An 18,692-nucleotide genomic window follows, 5' to 3' on the forward strand; every position below is an offset into this window, starting at 1 on the left:
GTCTTTGTTAGGCTGTTTTCCCTCATCCTTTTTCTGAGTTGCCCCAGAATCCTTATGAGTAGCCCTGTTGGCCACCCACAAGTCAGCAGTCTTAGCTAGCTTCCTGGAATCCAATTCCTTCGAATCAGCCAAGTGCTGTCTGAGCTCAGGAGAACAGGCATCATAAATAGACTCCAACATAAAAAGATTCTTCATACCCTCATAAGTGTTCACTTTGTAACCCTTAATCCATCCCTCTAAGTTTTTCAACTCTTCACTCACCCAGGTAGCCCAAGGGGTACCATCAGGCTTTTTGAGGGTTCTAAACCTCTTAAGATACTGGGAAGGGGTCTTCCCAAATCTAGCTATCAAAGCTAGTTTCACACTTTCGTACTCTTTCCTATCCTCCTCCCCCAACTCCATTACCACATCATTTGCAACGGGGGGAGCCTAGAGAACAACCAGGTGAGCAACTCGTTACCTGTGATGTTCTGGAGCCCATGATTGTACTCAAACAAACTCAGCCAATCCAATACATCCAACTTTGGTTCATACATACCAATTAATTCCTTCGGCATCCGGGGTCTTTTGGGACTGGAGCTTCTAGAAGAGCCAAAGACAGAAGCAGTTTCGACAGACAACTTTTTCATTTCTAACTCATGCTTGAGCTCCATCTCTCGGAGCCTAAGAATGTGTTGCATTTCTTGGTGCTTCTGTTCAGTTTGAGCAGTAATCCTTCTGAATTCCAAGTCTATTTTCATTTTTTCTAGTTCAATGACTTGCGGACTTAGTGTGGGACCTGTTATAGGCCCTGTAGGTACAGCGGGTAAGGCATACAGAGGAGCAGGGGAGACAGTTTCGTTAGCCTCTCCTTCCTCTTCAGCCTCTTCATCACTATCATCAGAACTTTGATTTAGATCAACCCATTACTGTTATCTACATTTGCTGGAGAAGTTGGTTCCTCCGAACCGGTACCCAGACTTTGGTTTGCCAGCAATCTCGCTATCAGTTCTACTTTCTTGCCTTTTACAGGAAGATTCTCTTGTCTAAAGAGGGCTCGTAAACTCTCAGTATTTTCACCTGACAAGGACTCTTGACTGTAAACGTCCATAGTAGACATGTTTTTGAAAGTTGCTTTTAGTGCTAAGCTTTGTGGTTAGTTATCCTAAAGTGTTGAAAAGCACTCTAAACTGTATACTAGATACACATCCCACCGCTGCCACCAGTGTTAGGCGGAAACCTGTGCAGCTCCCTCTGGGACCACTGCAAAAGATTTAGGACTACAGGTGCTTGGCACTTGGCACCCACTTGGTAGCAGTCTGCACCACACAGATTCACTTGGTAGCTGTGGCTGAGCAGTCAGACTTCCCTCAAGAAGAGTTAGGCACTATGTGGAGTATACAAAATAGGGCAATTTACACAGTAGAACAGGCAAACACGGAACAGAGCTTCGGTGTAAAGATATGTAGTTATTTATTTATAAAAACAAATCTATGGAAAACACACTGGCACTAATACGGCAAACAACTTCAATCACAATTACTACACGTAAATCAATCCCCCTAACAATAGTTCGACAAGTCTAGGTTCAACGCCACCACTTATTTACAGACAGAGGTGAATGCTTTAACCTAGATGGCACTCTAGTATTCGTTAGGACGGGAGAGAAAAGGCAGGGTATGAAATCAACTCGGTACCAATGCTTTTACAAACAAATGCAAGGCAAGTAAGGCAGGGTCTACTGTAGATCGCAAAGTTCAGAGGCCAGGCCCACTTGGAGAGATGCAAGGCGATATGTCCCAAAAAGTATCACAGTGGAAATGCACTTCGAGTCTTTGTCGCAAATTGTTATACAAAGATTGGACCAGTTCAGAACAGAAAGTTAAGAAGGCTTGGAGGCGACCCAATGGAGAGACGAGGATTAAGACACCTCGCGCTAACTGTCAAAAAGGGAAGCCAGGCGGACACGGTACCTTGAATGTGGAGAGACAGCTACGGCGGGGGCAGTTATTCCTGGTGGTGGATGCAAGTCGGGGCTTTGCCAAGAGAAGAGATGCTCTCGTCATCGATGGAAAGTTGAAGATCGTTGCACCACCAGGGAAGAGACCAGCCACGGAGTGCTCTGTCACAAGGCACCACCTTTTGGTCGCGGTACGGGAGAGTGGCTATCCGGTTGCCGGGGTGCTCAGCACGGGCAATTCAACCACTACGCCCTGGAAGCGAAGAAAAAGCAAAGGGGACTGGTTGTTCCCACCAGTCAGGGGAAGAAGACTCTCCGGCGGGGAGATCTCCTCTGTCGTTGGGAAGTGGTGAGTCGGTTCAGCAGGGCTCCACCGGCGGTGTCGTAGTTGCAGGTCGGCTCAGCTTTACCCTCGTCGGATTCTTAGGTCCTGTGGCGACTTCTTAAGATCCAGTGCCAAAAGCCCTGCTTTTATGCAGAAAACCCCCATTCATTCAGCCTAGCTGTCAATCAAAACACGCTAAGTGGTGAGCGGGGTGGCTCACTACTTGGGCCAATCACACCAGAGTGCGACTTGAGTTGGCAAGGCAACTCAGTCCAGGGTGCCTAAACCCCCTCCCACACCCCCTTGGTACCCAGACAGAATGGCACTACTTTGGAGTGCAGAAACCCGCCAAAAGTGGAACAAAGGGCTCAACCTTTGGTTTAGGAGTCACAGAGACGAACACAGACGCCATTTTAAAAACCGAGTTCTGGCAGCAAATACCAACCGATAGATTTATTTAAGATAAATAAACCGGTGGTATGTTAGAGATTAACGAGAAAGAGTATTAACCTCCAACAATGGGAAGAATCCCATAGAGTTATATTCGGAGTCGAATATAACGAGTAGTTTCCACTGCCACCAGCCAAAACCCGACGAGGGGGGACGGGACAGTGCCCCCTCGAAAAACAGACCCAGGAGTTATCGAATTACCCCTACTAGTATGTCCACAATAGGATGGTTTGTACTAGTTCTGTTAGTAAATTTAGGTCTAGTAAAGCCAATGGTGACTTTACATGCCCTGGGAGACAGTAGTCAGTCCCAGGGTATGGAGTCTATGGTGGGGATCCTCTAGGACACCCCAGTGTTACGGCACAGAGGATGCGGTGTAACACACATAGTAAAACATATGAGACCCTATGGAGTAAAAGACCCCATAGCCCATAGAACACATTGACATTCAAAGGAATTAACCACATTCATGTCCAAGGGTGGGAGAAAAAGAGTCTCACTCTTGGCAGGATGGAAAAAAACAAACTCCAGAAATCCAGCAAAGCTGCTTGGGGACTCACTAGGTTAGGAAATTCAGCCTAAACAGAGAATTCTCCCTAACAGTATTGTTCGCTGGCAAGTTGAATGTGTTCTAAGAACACTTGCAGTGTCCTGAAATGTTCGCAAATAAACAAGATGGGGGTGTCCTGAGGACGCTGTCCGCATTGTTCTCTGTCAAGTTGAATGTATTTTAAGAACACTCGCAGTGTCCTGAAATGTTCGCAAATAAACAAAATGGGGGTGTCCTGAGGACGCTGTCCGTATTGTTCTCTGTCAAGTTGAATGTGTTCTAAGAACACTCGCATTGTCCTGAAATGTTCGCAAATAAACAAAATGGGGGTGTTCTGAAGACGTTTCTAAGAACACTCGCGGTGTCCTGGAATGTTCGGAGGGGGTGTCCTGAAGGCGTAGTCCGTATTGTTTGCTGGCAAGTTGAATGTGCTTTAAGAACACTCGCAGTGTCCTGAAATGTTCGCAAATAAACAAAATGGGGGTGTCCTGAGGACACTGTCCGTATTGTTCGTTGTCAAGTTAAAACTGTTCTAAGAACTATCGCGTTGTTCTGAAATGTTCGTAGGGGGTGTCCTGAAAATGCAGTCTGTATTTTTCGCTGGCAAGTTCAAAGTGTTCTAAGAACACTCATAATGTCCGCAGACATTAAAGGTTTCCATAGACCATAGTTGAAATGTTTGACTCTATGGATGTGATATGCTGCGGTGGTTGTTGCCAGGGCATAGAGTCTTGGGTGCATGGCCATTTGGCCATGCACCCAAGACTGTATGCCCTGGCAACAACCACCGCAGCATATCACATTCATATTTGCTTATGACTTTGGGTGAAAAACAAATGTATAAGGAACAAAGGTATTAGATACTATGGATGTAATATGCTGCTATGGTTCTCCTTATTATTGTATACTTACTGTTTGGTCTAGTAACGGGAGTCCATGTTTTTCTTGTTCATTTCTGTGATAAAAGAAAATAGCATGTTAGTATTAGTATTTTGTAATGACTTATTACATTGTATAATCAATATACTATTTTTTTTTGGACCCTTATATTTAGTAGATTACAAATCAGAGTACTGTGCAATTTGCTCAGTTTCTGCATTTGTTGCTAAAATCATTGGGTCTGTGGGAGAAAAAAAAATCCATGTTGGATTAAAAAAAAACTTTTTCTGTTATGCTACAGTTTATTTGTTTGTTTGTTTTCAGTGTTCACTTTTTGTTTCTGGCTAATGCTTTATACTTTGGCTTATATTTTTTTTTGAGCAGTAACATATTATTTATTTGTTTTGATATTATAATATTGGAGCAGTTAGATTCCAATTGGTGTATTCTAACTGTCTATTTTTTTTATATATTTTAGTGGTATTGATTTATCTATTTGGATATTGTTAAATCTTGGGACAGTTAGATACCAATTGGCGTATTCTAACTGTGTATTTTTTGGTCTAATTTAGTGGTATTCATTTATCTGATTAGTTGTTGTAGAATATTTGAGCAGTTAGATAGCTTTTGGAGTATTCTAACAGTTTATATTTTTTTAACACAAGTTTACTTAGGGTTTAAATACAGTTTAGTTATCAAATTTTGGTTTTAAGAACATCAAATAAGCGTTTGTAAGATTTCCTGGCAATCTCTGCTTTAGAGTAATGGTACTAGCATTACATTCAAACCATCCACATTTCTTTTTTATATATGCAGTGTAGTGCCCTGAATTGGTTGTGGCTCCTGCGTGGTAGATTATACCTATTGTTGTGAAGGTTTTCTTACCAAGTGATATTTGACCACGTGTGAATCCAGTCAGCTTGCAGTTGTTTTTGGTACCATCTGCATTGTAATGTAGAAGCATTAGTATTATGTATTTACTATGTGTTTGTATTACTAACGTGGAGCGATTATCTGAATTGCAGGTAGAGCATAATCTACCATGGTTTGCGTTTTGTACAAGTCGCTGAAATGGAATGGATTCACAATTTGGTATTGATATATATATGAAGCGTTCATTGGGGATTTCTTCTTGTGTCACATTGTTGCAGAGAGTGCATGTATGTTTCCACATGTATGAAATCTGAAAGATTTCATTTATAGGTATGTTTTTGTTTTCCAGTACTTGTAGTAAGTACATTAGAAATTCTTGTGGATCTTCCTGTGAATGTATAGTGAATTTCACCATTCCAGCACAGTCGTCCAATTGTTGTCTTATTCCAAAAACACTATACGTGTTGTCAGGATTATTTGCTGCATTTCTGTGAAGTACTAACATTTGCAAACACAATGGGTCTGTACTGTGTAAGTAAATGTTGTCAACAATTGGTGGTAATTGAAATAGAATATTCATTGCTACATTTGCGTAGCAACTTACACCAACTATATTTGAGAATTTAAATGGTCCAGGTAGTTCTGTAGCTAACTGTTTTTTTTGGAGTTTGTCTTCCTTCTTTAAAGAAGTACTTGGTTTACTTTCCCTAATTGATTCTTTTTTGCTTGTGGTACTTGATGAAGCATTAGTTTCTTTTACTCTCTTTGGAGGATTTGCAGTGACATCCTGTTGCATTTCTGTTTGATTTATTTTTCTTTTATAACGTTTTACTTTTTGTGGAACAGAATATGAGTTTAGGTGGGGGTGTATAGTGAGCGAAGTCTATTGTATTCTAAAATGCAAGGAATATCAGCGTTCATTTTACTTGCATCAAAGTTGATTAGAAATAGACCGTCAAGTGTACGTAAGCGTGATATTGCTACATAGCTCATGCCTTCTTTAAAGACTGTGTTACCAATATCTATCATTACTTTGTCTAGGGTAGACCTGTGATTTATGAATCGTGACTGCGTATGCAAGAGTTAGAGAAAATTGTTCTCTGCGTACATACATATCTTTGAAGAGAAGGAATCTAGCTGTTGAGCGTCCTATCCTTTTTACTTCTGAAAGTTTGTCAAAGAGTATATTGACAAACTGAATTTTGTTGTCGCGTGGGTATGTTTGAAAGCCAACAACTGTACCCAGTGCTCCATTAACTAGTCCTTGGTCCAAGTCAAGGTTACGTTTAAGCAGTACTCTGCAATTTAAGGATAATTTTAATATCTTTTCTAAGCCTGCTGTGTTTGAGATTGATTTTTCTAAACTATTTAGTCTTGTTGTGGCTTGGTCACACATGGGTAGTGTCATACCATGTACATCTAGTTTGTCTGTGGTGCTGATTTCCATGATTGGTTGCATTTCTTTACTTAGCATGATTTCATTGAATTTGAAACAGCTTGCAAGAGTTGGCATTAAGGCCATACAATTGACATTTTTGTGGGCTCATTGTTCCATAACATCTGTAGCACATGCATTATCGCCATGAAGTGCATTAATGTGCCGGGTTTTCAATATTGCTTCTGCTTCTTTAGAAAGTATACCAACTCTGATACTTTTTAAAATGTTGGCATAAGTGAGATCTGCAGATTGCCGCATGTTTTCTGTTAATTCTCTGTATTGGAAATGTTGCCAAAGGTTGACATTTCCAATGCTGCCAACAGTTTTACGGCAGAGTTTGTGTCCTAATGTTTTAAAAATAGGCTCACCTTTTACTGGTGTTAATTGAAGCAGATCTCCAAAAACAATAATGTGTTTTCCTGCAAAGAGCTCTTCATAGTCTGTTTTGAGTACTACTTGTAATCTGAGGTGAATCAAAGCTAACATCAGGTTGGAGACCATGCTCACTTCATCTATTAGTAGCATTTTCATTTGTTTCAATACTCTGCGTAATTCCATTGCAGCTTCTGCAGAAAGTTTGTAATAGTCTAATTTGTTCTGGTGTTCTACTGGTAATAGTAGTAATCGGTGTAATGCAACACCACCTATGTTGTAGGCAGCTAAACCTGTGGGGGCAGTGACAACAGCTGACAGTTTGTTGTTTGTCAATTGTTGAAGGAACTTACTAATGTTTTTGATTAGGAATGTTTTGCCAGAACCAGCTTCACCACTGACGTACAGTAGTATAGGTTTATAATTATGGCAGGAACATTCTTTATTTTCATGTTTTACACCATGTGCAATTTGTTTTGTTACTTCTTGAAAAATGCTACTTTGCTCATTGTTTAGTTTTGATTGTAGTATAGTTAAGTCTTTCTTATCTTCATACTGACACATGGTGTTTCTACTTCTATCATAGCTAATTCTGCCTCATTTATTATTAGTGGTTCTCCCAGTGGTTCTAGGCTTCGTGTTACAGAAGGTTGACTACTGTCAGGAGTGTCCTTATCTAGTTGGGCTTGGAGATCTTCTTCGTGTTGCTGTTCATTGTGCAATATTGTTTTGTACTGTGTAAAGTTTACATCATTTATAGTGCTTTCATTTGCTTTGAAAGCATCCTCATTTGAGTCATAGTTATCTAGTAATTGTTCTTCTTTTCTCCATGGTTTGAAGAGTTGTAGCAGGGACATGTAATATACTTCTTTATGTTGAGGAGTCTTTAATGACAATTTGATATGATTAATTAAATTTGGTTTAGTGAGTTTAACTAAGCTGCCTTCACAGTTTGTCACTCTATATTTATCTTTTTTTTCATCAGGTTTCATATTATTTTGTATGTGTAGTTTTGGGCTATGTGGTATAGACACATGTTTTCCAAAGTATTACTTCTGTTTGGGTAGTATGTGTCCAATAAATTGTTTTTTAAAATGTCTTGGCTGTTGGGATCATGTTTGGCTATTGTTTCTATATCTTCATATGATTTTAGAACTCTTTTTCTAGATTTAGCTGGACCAAGACTTAGCCATACTATATTTTCAGATTTACCATACAATGCAGTACCAGTTAAACGATCAGCTGCTTCATATGATCCACATTCTCTATGGGTGAGCATTTTTTTATGCCCAACCTGTATAATTTCTGAGATACTGTTTTATCTGATGACAGGTCATTCCAGATGTCTTGGAGCTCTGTCTTTTCTGCTTTAGTTAAGTATGCTGTGACATATCATGCAACTGCAGTAGAATTGTCTGCAATATACTGCACGTCTATGTTTGCATTCCATAAGTGGGCAATGATTGCATTATAATCAATGATATATTTTTCTTCTTTTTTTCTTTTTATGTAATATGTATTTTTAGGTGACTTACCTTTAACACTATGTCTAACTGAAGACATGAGGTTGTTCACTTGACCTGTATTTGTAACTGGTCTAGGGAAAACCAAATCGGCATTTGGTGTAGTATTTCCCTTTGTTTTTGTATTTGCGACGACGATATTTTCCACAATTGTGTCTTTGAAATTGTAAAATTTGTGCATAAAGATCACTATTTGTGGCTTCTGATGGAATTTCACAAGTGACATATTTTTCAATAAACTGTAAAACAGTGGCATCATTGTTTTGACCAAATTTAGGAGCATCTTTAATCCATAAAAGCATGTGGATATGTGGTGCTCCTCTGGCTTAGTATTCTTTTCTCCAAAAGAAGTGTTGCACTTCTCCAAGGGGAGGAACAGTTTTATTACAAATAAAATGTAGCATAGCAATGAAGCGATGGTGAAAATATCTTGAAACATTAACAGGATCCAAAGAACAAAGTTCTCCAGGTGTTAGTATATCTATGTTTGTTTTGTTTTTATTTGATATGCGTAGGAAATCATGTAAATCTTCCCAAGCATATTCTGGACAACTTAATGTAACAAACCAAGTGGGTGGGCAAAGGTTTCTGATCATACAACGTACATCTCAATGACGTCAAAACCAGTACTCTTTAGTACCACGCATATTTGCTAATAGTTTTGTAATATTTGATTGTAAAACCTCATCCTTTTGTTGCACTTTTTCTAATAATTGTGTAGCTGTCATATTTTGAAAGTGTGATCCTGATTTTAATATGTGTGCAACTCCGTAACATAAAGTTGCTAGTTCACTTTCAAAGAGTAGGTGGAATATGTATTCCACATTTTTTTTAAATCTGGGATCTTCAGAATACATCCGTAATGAGCGGTATTCTGAAGCTGATAGTTGAATAGGTCTATCATCATACCTTCCTCCTTTGCCAGTAGGAAAGAGTAGAGGAAAAGCACGTGCTTCTATACTTTTTTCCCATATGCTGATTGGCGATCCTTTTGTTTGACGCATTTGGTAAGTTTCCAGTACATCTTCTACTGTGTCATTACAGTGCAAAGGATAAATTGTATAATAGTCTAAAGTATTTGAAATTGTAGCAGGATCTAGTAGCTCAAATTGACCAGCTTCTTGTGTTTCTTGGATTATTTCAGTTGTATCTTTCAAGTTTTCTTCAATATTAATTTCTTTGTAATATTCATTATTCTCTTTAAGATATTGGAAGGCTTGTCTAACTTTATATAAATGTACTAGCTGTTGCCATATTTTTTTGTCTTTTGTAGGTATTCCATTTACTAAGATAATTAAAGATTGCTGCATTGGACGTTGCACTCCTAGAGTATGAACATTTTCTTTTAGATCTAATGGTAAATAAACTACTTTTCCACGAATGCCTTTTACCAATTCAGAGGGAGGTAATTTTGCTGTGTTTGGTTGAAGGCATATTATTGCTTGAAATGGGTGTACTGTTTGAATTATGATGCTCTCATATAAATTAAGTTGTTGTAGGGGTTTTGGTACTGGGTATAATTTCAAATTATTTGTGATAGCACGTGAAGGAGTTTGCTTGTTGTCAAGTATTAAGGGCTCAGTTATAGGTAGATAGGTCTACAGTTTTTGTGTTACTTTTATAAAAAGTTCTACGGCAACATACACATACATGGTTTGGTACTTCGGCTGATGTACTTTTAAATTTTAGTATTTCTTTTTGTATGTGTTTAGCAAAAGGTTGGCATATGTAGAATTGTTGCTTAATTGGTTTAAAGCTATTTCATTCTGTAAATGGCTTTCACTTCCAAAATATTTTTCTGGATATAGTGAATTTCTTCAAGTAGGTCTTTTGCTGTACCATATAGAAGGATGTTATTTAACTTTGCTAGTGCTAAAGCAGGACTTTTAGCATAGTACAGTTTATAGACTAGATTTCTTATAGTTGAATGATGTGTTGATATCCTTTTGATATCATGGAAAGTGGTTTTACAAGTAGGAGCTGTAATGCAGGCCAATGAATGTCCTTGTAGTCCTGTGTACTTGCGCACTGGACAGGTATCCATATTTTGCAGTCATTTAATTTTGATTTTGTCTTTGCTTTTTACATATTTATTGAGGAATTGGCATAAAGATTTGAGACATTGTTTGGGAATGTTACACATTGATGTGCATGGCCATTTGTACACTAGACGTTCTGATTCAGTTGAATGGAGGGGTAATTCTAAGTTTTCAGGGCATATTTTTGGAAGGAGTACTTCTTGTTCCATTATGGTATTATTCACGTTTTCATAACCTCGACCACTGCTATGTATGGCAATTGTATTTGTTTGCTTTTGTTTGTACGCTTCTTCATTAAAATATGGTTCTGTGATCGTAGTGTGATTCCATTCAGCTCCGCAGATACTTAAGAAGTTCTTTCTGTTGACATTTCGCTTATTGAGAAGTCTTTTTTGTAATTTATTTATTAGTTTTGTTAGTGATTTCATTTTGTTTAACAGTAAAATAAATAACATTCTTTTCAGAAGAATTGCACTGTCCATCAACACTTCTCAGATTAATTTCCTACGATAGGTTTTAAGCATTGAACCTGATTTCTCTCCTGTTTTTATAAGATTTTGAAGGACTTTGTGATGGTACATTTTGGCTAAAATACTTTTCTTGGTATGCTTACTTTGCACTATATTAAAATTTGAAGAAGTAGTTTTATCTGTAGTGATCGCTGATTTTCTGTTAATTGTTTGTTGGTTTGTTTTACATTTTGATAGAGGAGGCAACGTTTTTGTACTTGAAACTTCTTGTGTTTCACTAAATGACTGTATTAGCTGTTTTGTTTCAACTTTTTTTTACAAATTCTGCTAGAGATGGATGCTAGAGATGGATGCTTATGTTGGACACTTTTATTTTCATTTGCTCTACTTTTGTGTTGCTTTCTACGGACTTGACTTTTGGTAGGCATTCTTTAGGGTCTGTTGAAAAAAATAAAGAAGATATGGGTTGGGGTGTTCTGGAATGTATGTGTGCTGGGTGCATGAGTGTTTGAGTAAGATGATAAAGATGTATGTAATGGTGTGTGATTGTGCATTGGGAACTACAACTAGTAGGGATAGGTATTCTTGAATTTATGTATTACTAAAGTGGGGTTCAGATGACCAAAAAAAAGTAAGCTAGTGGTGTGGAAAAGTACAAATAGTAAATCTAATGTATACAATTAAAACAGTTGTTTGTTCTATAATATGAAAATTGTAGCGGTTCAGTTGGGTAATTTGTGTGTCCAAAAATAGGAATTTGTGGGCCATTCTGGCTGTAAATCGCTGTTTAAGACATGGAGATTTTTTGGACAAAATGGTACACAATCTCTATTTTTAGGCACCAAAATAGCTTGTATTAACGTTATAGTATGTTTGATTAATAATACAAATATTATGGTGATATTCTACTTACTTTTTTTCTTAAATTAACAGGTAACTTCTTAGTTCTTCTTTGTTCTTCGAATTTGGCTGCTTCTTTTCAGGAGACTGGTCTTCACCGCAATTGTAAAAGCTTCAAATTAGTAACTTTGTTTGTATATAGCGCTGTTTTTATTTTAGATATTGATTTTTTTAATTGAAATCCACAGTGCCTTCTTTAAAACCATTAAACTAATTTATTTACATAAGATACATTGCATCAGTTCATTACATATGATATGTTCCTAATGAAAATTGTATTGAATGACTAACTGTAGCAAAATAAAATATCTTTACTATGTCTTGTGAAATTTATAATATACCAGTGAATACCACTATTTCTGTAAGTAAGCTGTTCTAGGTAATAGCGCCTCAATGTCATGTCTAAATTAAAGTAATTAAGTAAATAAATAAATAAAAACAAAAAATATTAAATTGTATAAGTATTGTTTTAAAGATTTAAACATAGATTGTGCTTGCATGCAATTTTGTTTGAATATATGAAGTCTATATATTTCATTTAAAAAATGTTAGTTTAACATGATTTGAGTGTGTGTGTATAAAGAAAGTAAATAGCATAAAGGTTTATAAGTGATAGTTGATTTTAGGAAATTGAAAAAAATACAGTACATTCATTTTACAGATTACACAAGCTAAAAGTCTGTTTGAAAATGTGTTCATCTACTGTACAGAAAATATGCATACCTGAAGTTTGTGTTCATGCATATGGATATGCATGGAGCTGCAAGTAGAAATCTTGGAGACTTGTACAATATTTCTGGTAGATGGTGCTTGCCAATGTTATGACACTTGTACTCAGAGAGATTCACAGTACATTTGCAGTGCTGATCTATGATGATGCAGTTAGATCTAGAGGTATTGAATGTGATTGGTGCATGGTCATGTGATTTTTTAGCTACATCCAATGAGAGAATGGCAGAGAGAGTGAAGGTGAAATGGTAAAAGGGCTGTTCATGTTACGATATGTCCGCGGACATGGCGGTAGTTCGCGGACATCAGGAGTTACATCCGGGGATTTTTGGGTTCAGAAGTCATGCAAATGAGAATAAGCACTGAAAGGGATTGGTCAGGAAAGTTTAGTGGGTGTGTTGTGCCAGGAGAGAGTTTCTCAGATACTCTTTTTGCTGAGAGAACAAAAGATAGCTATGGCTGTGTGTTTCAGAAAACAGGTTGTTTGGATTTTGGGAGATTCGTGGATACATTGGTTGAAGGTGCATGCAGAAAGCTGTGGAGTAGCTGTAGATCTTAGATTCCCACATGTGGAAGTACACTGGCATGGAGTACGTGGAATGAAGTGGTTGGACCTGCTACCTCTCTGTGCTACTTTGGAGACAGAGCAACATCCAGACATAATTGTAATTCATTGTGGAGGGAACAGTTTAAGACATGTGACTGGAATTGTTTTGCAATTTGCTATGAAAGAAGGACTTGGGAAGCTTATGGACATGTTTCCTAATTCTAAAGTGATATTTTCACGGATTGCGCAGAGACAAATGTGGCTTCATTCTTCTTCATTTGGTCCACAAATGGAAAAAGCAAGGCGCAATGTTAATAAGGCTGTTTTTGCCTTTCTAAGAGATTTTGGCATGTCCTCTTTTCACAATGAAAATATTATGTTTCGTAGTACATACATTTTTCGCAGAGATGGTGTCCATCTTACTTATGCTGGCAATCAGATTTTTCTGAGAAATGTACAAAATGCATTGCAACCTTTTTTGGAATTACAACAACCATTTTGAAGTAGGTGTTAAGCATTTATAATTTTTGACTTACAAACACCAGCCAAAGACTCTTTTCAGAGCCACCACTTCTTCCCAGAGAAAATTGCAATGTTTGTGATGGGGTAGCAACCCAATTTTTTAAATGTTCGCGAACTGTCCGCGGACTTCTAAAAAATACAAAGGGCCCTGCTTCATTTATTTTCACTTCTATTTTTTAACTGTGAAAGGCGGCTCTGAAAAGAGCCTTATTTATTTTTTTTTTTTGATATTTAGTATTTTTTTTGGTTTTTTATGCACGACACACTAGGAGAGGAGGGGAAAGGAAGGTAAAGGGGGGGACACCAACCACAGGGATAAGAAAGGGCGAGCTGAGAGAGGAAGATGTAGAGTGGGTTTTATTTCGGTAGTGAGCATATCTTCTCGTGCTCTGAGACGATAGTCTCAAAAGCACTACGAAGTCGCTCCCCCCTGCAGAGTACTGTGTCACAGTACATACATAGAACTGTGACCCTCGAACGGTAAGGGTCATCAGCATTCTGTATGGCCTGTGAGGCAGCTTGAGGAAAACGCTGTCCCACAGAGGTGGTCCTTGTGGTGACAGGATCAGAAACAGAGGACGAAGTAGAGGAAATCAACCTGCTACGTTTTTCACAGGGTACAACCCTGCGAATTGCCCCAGAGTGAAATGACCTCAGGTGTCGCTTCATAGTAGTGGTCCACACAGCACAATATTAACAAACTGAACTTTGTTGTCACGTGGGTATGTTTGAAAGCCAACTGTACCCAGTGCTCCATTAACTAGTCCTTGGTCCACGTCAAGGTTACGTTTAAGCATTACTCTGCAATTTAAGGATAATTTTAATATTGTTTCTAAGCCTGCTGTGTTTGAGATTGATTTTTCTAAACTATTTAGTGTTGTTGTAGCTTGGTCACACATAGGTAGTGTCATACCATGTACATCTAGTTTGTCTGTGGCGCTAATTTCCATTATTGGTTGCATTTCTTTACTTACTTTAACTTGCAGGAGTTGGCATTAAGGCAATACAATTGACATTTTTGTGGGCTAATTGTTCCATAACATCTGTAGTAGATGCATTATCGCCATAAATTGCATTAATGTGCCGGGTTTTCAATATTGCTTCTGCTTCTTTAGAAAGTATACCAACTCTGATACTTTTTAAGATGTTGGCATAAGTGAGATCTGCAGATTGCTGCATGTGTTCTGTTAATTCTCTGTATTAGAAATGTTGCCAAAGGTTGACATTTCCAATGCTGCCAACAGTTTTATGGCAGAGTTTGTGTCCTAATGTTTTAAAAATAGGCTCACCTTTTACTGGTGTCAATTGAAGAAGCTCTCCGAAAACAATAATGTGTTTTCCTGCAAAGAGCTCTTCATAGTTTGTTTTGAGTACTTCTTGTAATCTGAGGTGAATCAAAGCCAACATTAGGTTGGAGACCATGCCCACTTCATCTATTAGTAGCATTTTCATTTGTTTCAATACTCTGCGTAGTTCCTTTGCAGCTTCTGCAGAAAGTTTGTAATAGTCTAATTTGTTCTGGTGTTCTACTGGCAATAGTAGTAATCGGTGTAACGTGACACCACCTATGTTGTAGGCAGCTAAACCTGTGGGGGCAGTGACAACAGCTGACAGTTTGTTGTTTGTCAATTGTTGAAGGAACTTACTGATGATTTTTATTAGGAATTATTTGCCAGAACCAGCTTCACCACTGACGTACAGTAGTATAGGTTTATAATTATGGCAGGAACATTCTTTATTTTGTACACCATGTGCAATTTGTTTTGATACTTCTTGAAAAATGCTACATTGCTCATTGTTTAGTTTTGATTGTAGTATAGTTAAGTCTTCTTTATCTTCATACTGACACATGGTGTTTTCTACTTCTATCATAGCTAATTCTGCCTCATTTATTATTAGTGGTTCTCCCAGTGGTTCTTGGCTTCCTGTTACAGAAGGTTGACTACTGTCAGGAGTTTCTTTATCTAGTTGGGCCTGGAGTTCTTCTTCTTGTTGCTGTTCATTGTGCAGCATTGTTTTATACTGTGTAAAGTTTACATCAGTTATAGTGCATCTTCAGATGAGTCATAGTTATCTAGTATTTCTTCTCCTTTTCTCCATGGTTTAAAGAATTGTAGCAGGGACATGTAATATACTTCTTTATGTTGAGGAGTCTTTAATGACAGTTTGATATGATTAATTAAATTTGGTTTAGTGAGTTTAGCTAAGCTGCCTTCACAGTTTGTCACTCTGTATTTACCTTTTTTTTCATCAGGTTTTATATTATTTTTGTATGTGTAGTTTTGGGATATGTGCTATAGACACATGGTTTTCCAAACAATTACTTATGTTTGGGTAGTATGTGTCCAATAAATTGTTTTTTAAAATGTCTTGGCTGTTGGGAGCATGCTTGGCTATTGTTTCTATATCTTTTAGAACTCTTTTTCTAGATTTAGCTGTACCAAGACTTAGCCATACTATATTTTCAGATTTACCATACAATGCAGTACCAGTTAAACGATCAGCTGCTTCATATGATCCACATTCTCTATGGGAGAGCATTTTATGTCCAAGCTGTATAATTTCTGAGACACTGTTTAATCTGATGACAGGTCATTCCAGAGGTCTTGGAGCTCTGTCTTTTCTGCTTCGGTTAAGTATGCTGTGACATATCGTGCAACTGCAGAAGAATTGTCTGCAATGTACTGCACATCCATGTTTGCATTCCACATTTGTTTTAAAAGAAAAATAAATCAAACCGAAATGCAACAGGATGTCACTGCAAATCCTCCAAAGAGTGTAAAAGAAACTAATACTTCATCAAGTACCACAAGCAAAAAAGAATTAATTAGGGAAAGTAAACTAGGTACTTCTTCATAGAAGGAAGACAAACTCCAAAAAAAGCAGTCAGACACAGAACTACCTGGTCCATTTAAACTCACAAATATAGTTGGTGTAAGTTGCTATGCAAATGTAGCAATGAATATTCTATTTCAATTACCACCAATTGTTGACAACATTTACTTACACAGTACAGACCCATTGTGTTTGCAAATGTTAGTACTTCACAGAAATGCAGAAAACAATCCTGATAACACAAATAGTGTTTATGGAATAAGACAACAATTGGACTACTGTGATGGAATGGTGAAATTCACTATAAACTCACAGGAAGATCCACAAGAATTTCTAATGTACTTACTACAAGTACTGGAAAACAAAAACATACCTATAAATGAAATGAACATTTCAGAACACCCGTGATGTCCGCAGACAAATCGACCACAACAAGAATGTCTACCACATGAAAAAACACAGCTTTCAACCTATCTCATAGTCTCCCACCCTCCCCAAAAACTCCTACACACCAACACTAAATACAAATTTTGAACCAAGTTTCACCGCGCTGTCAGGGGACGTCTGCGAATCCAAGATGGCGGGCGCCACCGAAAATATGACGCGCTTCACGCTCCACACTGTCCAATCAGCGAACACATGACATGACGTAAGCCGATTGGCCAATCAGGACACTGTCCGCGGAGCGAACAGGAAAGTGTGTCCGCGGACCGAACACAGATATCACACATTTTTTTTGGGCAAAGGCCATGCACTCAAGACTGAAGTTATATGCACTGAAGTTATAAGCCACCATGGGTGGCTTACAACTTCACTCTCCCTGGATGAATTCTCTTCATACATTGCAGAAAGTGTGTTATGGGTGGGCCCATATAGACAGTTAAATGTCTATGGGTGTGATCTATGGGTGTGATATGTTGTGGTGGTTGTGGCCAGGGCCTAGAGTCCAAGACCTAAGTTATAAGTACTGAAGTTATAAGCCACCATGGGTGTGATATATTGCAATGGTTGTGGCTAGGACATAGTGTCTTGGGTGCATGGCCAAAGGCCATGCACCCAAGATCGAAGTTATAAGCACTGAAGTTATAAGCCAGCATGAGTGTGATATGCTGTGGTGGTTATGGTGTGATATGCTTCAGTGGTTGTGACCAGGGCCTAGAGTCTTGGGTGCATGGGCAAAGGCCATGCACCCAAGACTGAAGTTATATGCACTGAAGTTATAAGCCACCATGGGTGGCTTATAACTTCGCTCTCCCTGGATGAATTCTCACCAAACTTTGCAGAAAGTGTGATATGGGTGGGCACATATAGACAGTTAAAATGTTTGATTCTATGGGTGTGATATGCGGTGGTGGTTGTGGAAAGGGCCTAGAGTCTTGGTTGTATAGCCTACGTTCTACGGCCTGCGGATATAACTTCGAATATCTATCAAATGTTTGAAATCTACAGTTTCTGTACTGTTTGATTTGTATAGTTTGTATGTGAAGTTTTGGCTTTGTCATGTCACTAAGATTGTAGAGTTTGGTAACAGGCACTGTAGTATAACATATCCATGGAAGTGAACATTTTGTATTGTGGTGTATGGTTAGATGTTTGCTTCAATGGTTCTGTTATGTAGCAGTATTTATGCGTTCTATTAGAATATACTTACTGTTTGATTTTTTTAGATTGGATATATTTTTTTCATGAGTTTGGTAACTGGAGTACATATTATTTTTCAATGGCTGTGATAAAAGTAAAGTGCATGTTAGTGCATGTACTTTATAAAGACTTATTACATTGCATAATAGAGATTTCAGCTTTTTTTCGACCCTCATTGTTAGTAGTTTACAAAACAGTGTACTGTGCAATTTGCTCAGTTTCTGTGTTTGTTTTTCCAATCATTGGGTCTGTGGAAAAAAAAGAATCCATGTCGGATTAAAAAACACATTTTTTTGTTATGCAAGAGTCTATTTGTTTGTTTGTTTTCAGTGTTCACTTCTTGTTTCTGGCTAATGTTCTATCTGTTGGCTTGTTGCAGATATTTGGAGCAGTTAGATACCTGTTGGCGTATTCTAACTGTCTATTTTGTATTATAATTTAGTGGTATTCATTTATCTGTTTGTTTGTTATAGAATCTTGAGGCAGTTAGATACCTGTTGGCGTATTCTAACAGTTTATAGTTTTTTAATTGAAGTTTTGTTAATGTTTAAGTACAGATTAGTTATTAAATTTTGGTTTTAAGAAGATTAAATAAGCGTTTGTAAGATTTGCTGGTAATCTCTGCTTTAGAGTAATGATACTATCATTACATTCGAACCA

This window comes from Ambystoma mexicanum, chromosome 5q (assembly GCF_040938575.1).
Source record: "Ambystoma mexicanum isolate Mex_15411 chromosome 5q, UKY_AmexF1_1, whole genome shotgun sequence".
NCBI classification, from domain to species: Eukaryota; Metazoa; Chordata; class Amphibia; order Caudata; family Ambystomatidae; genus Ambystoma; species Ambystoma mexicanum.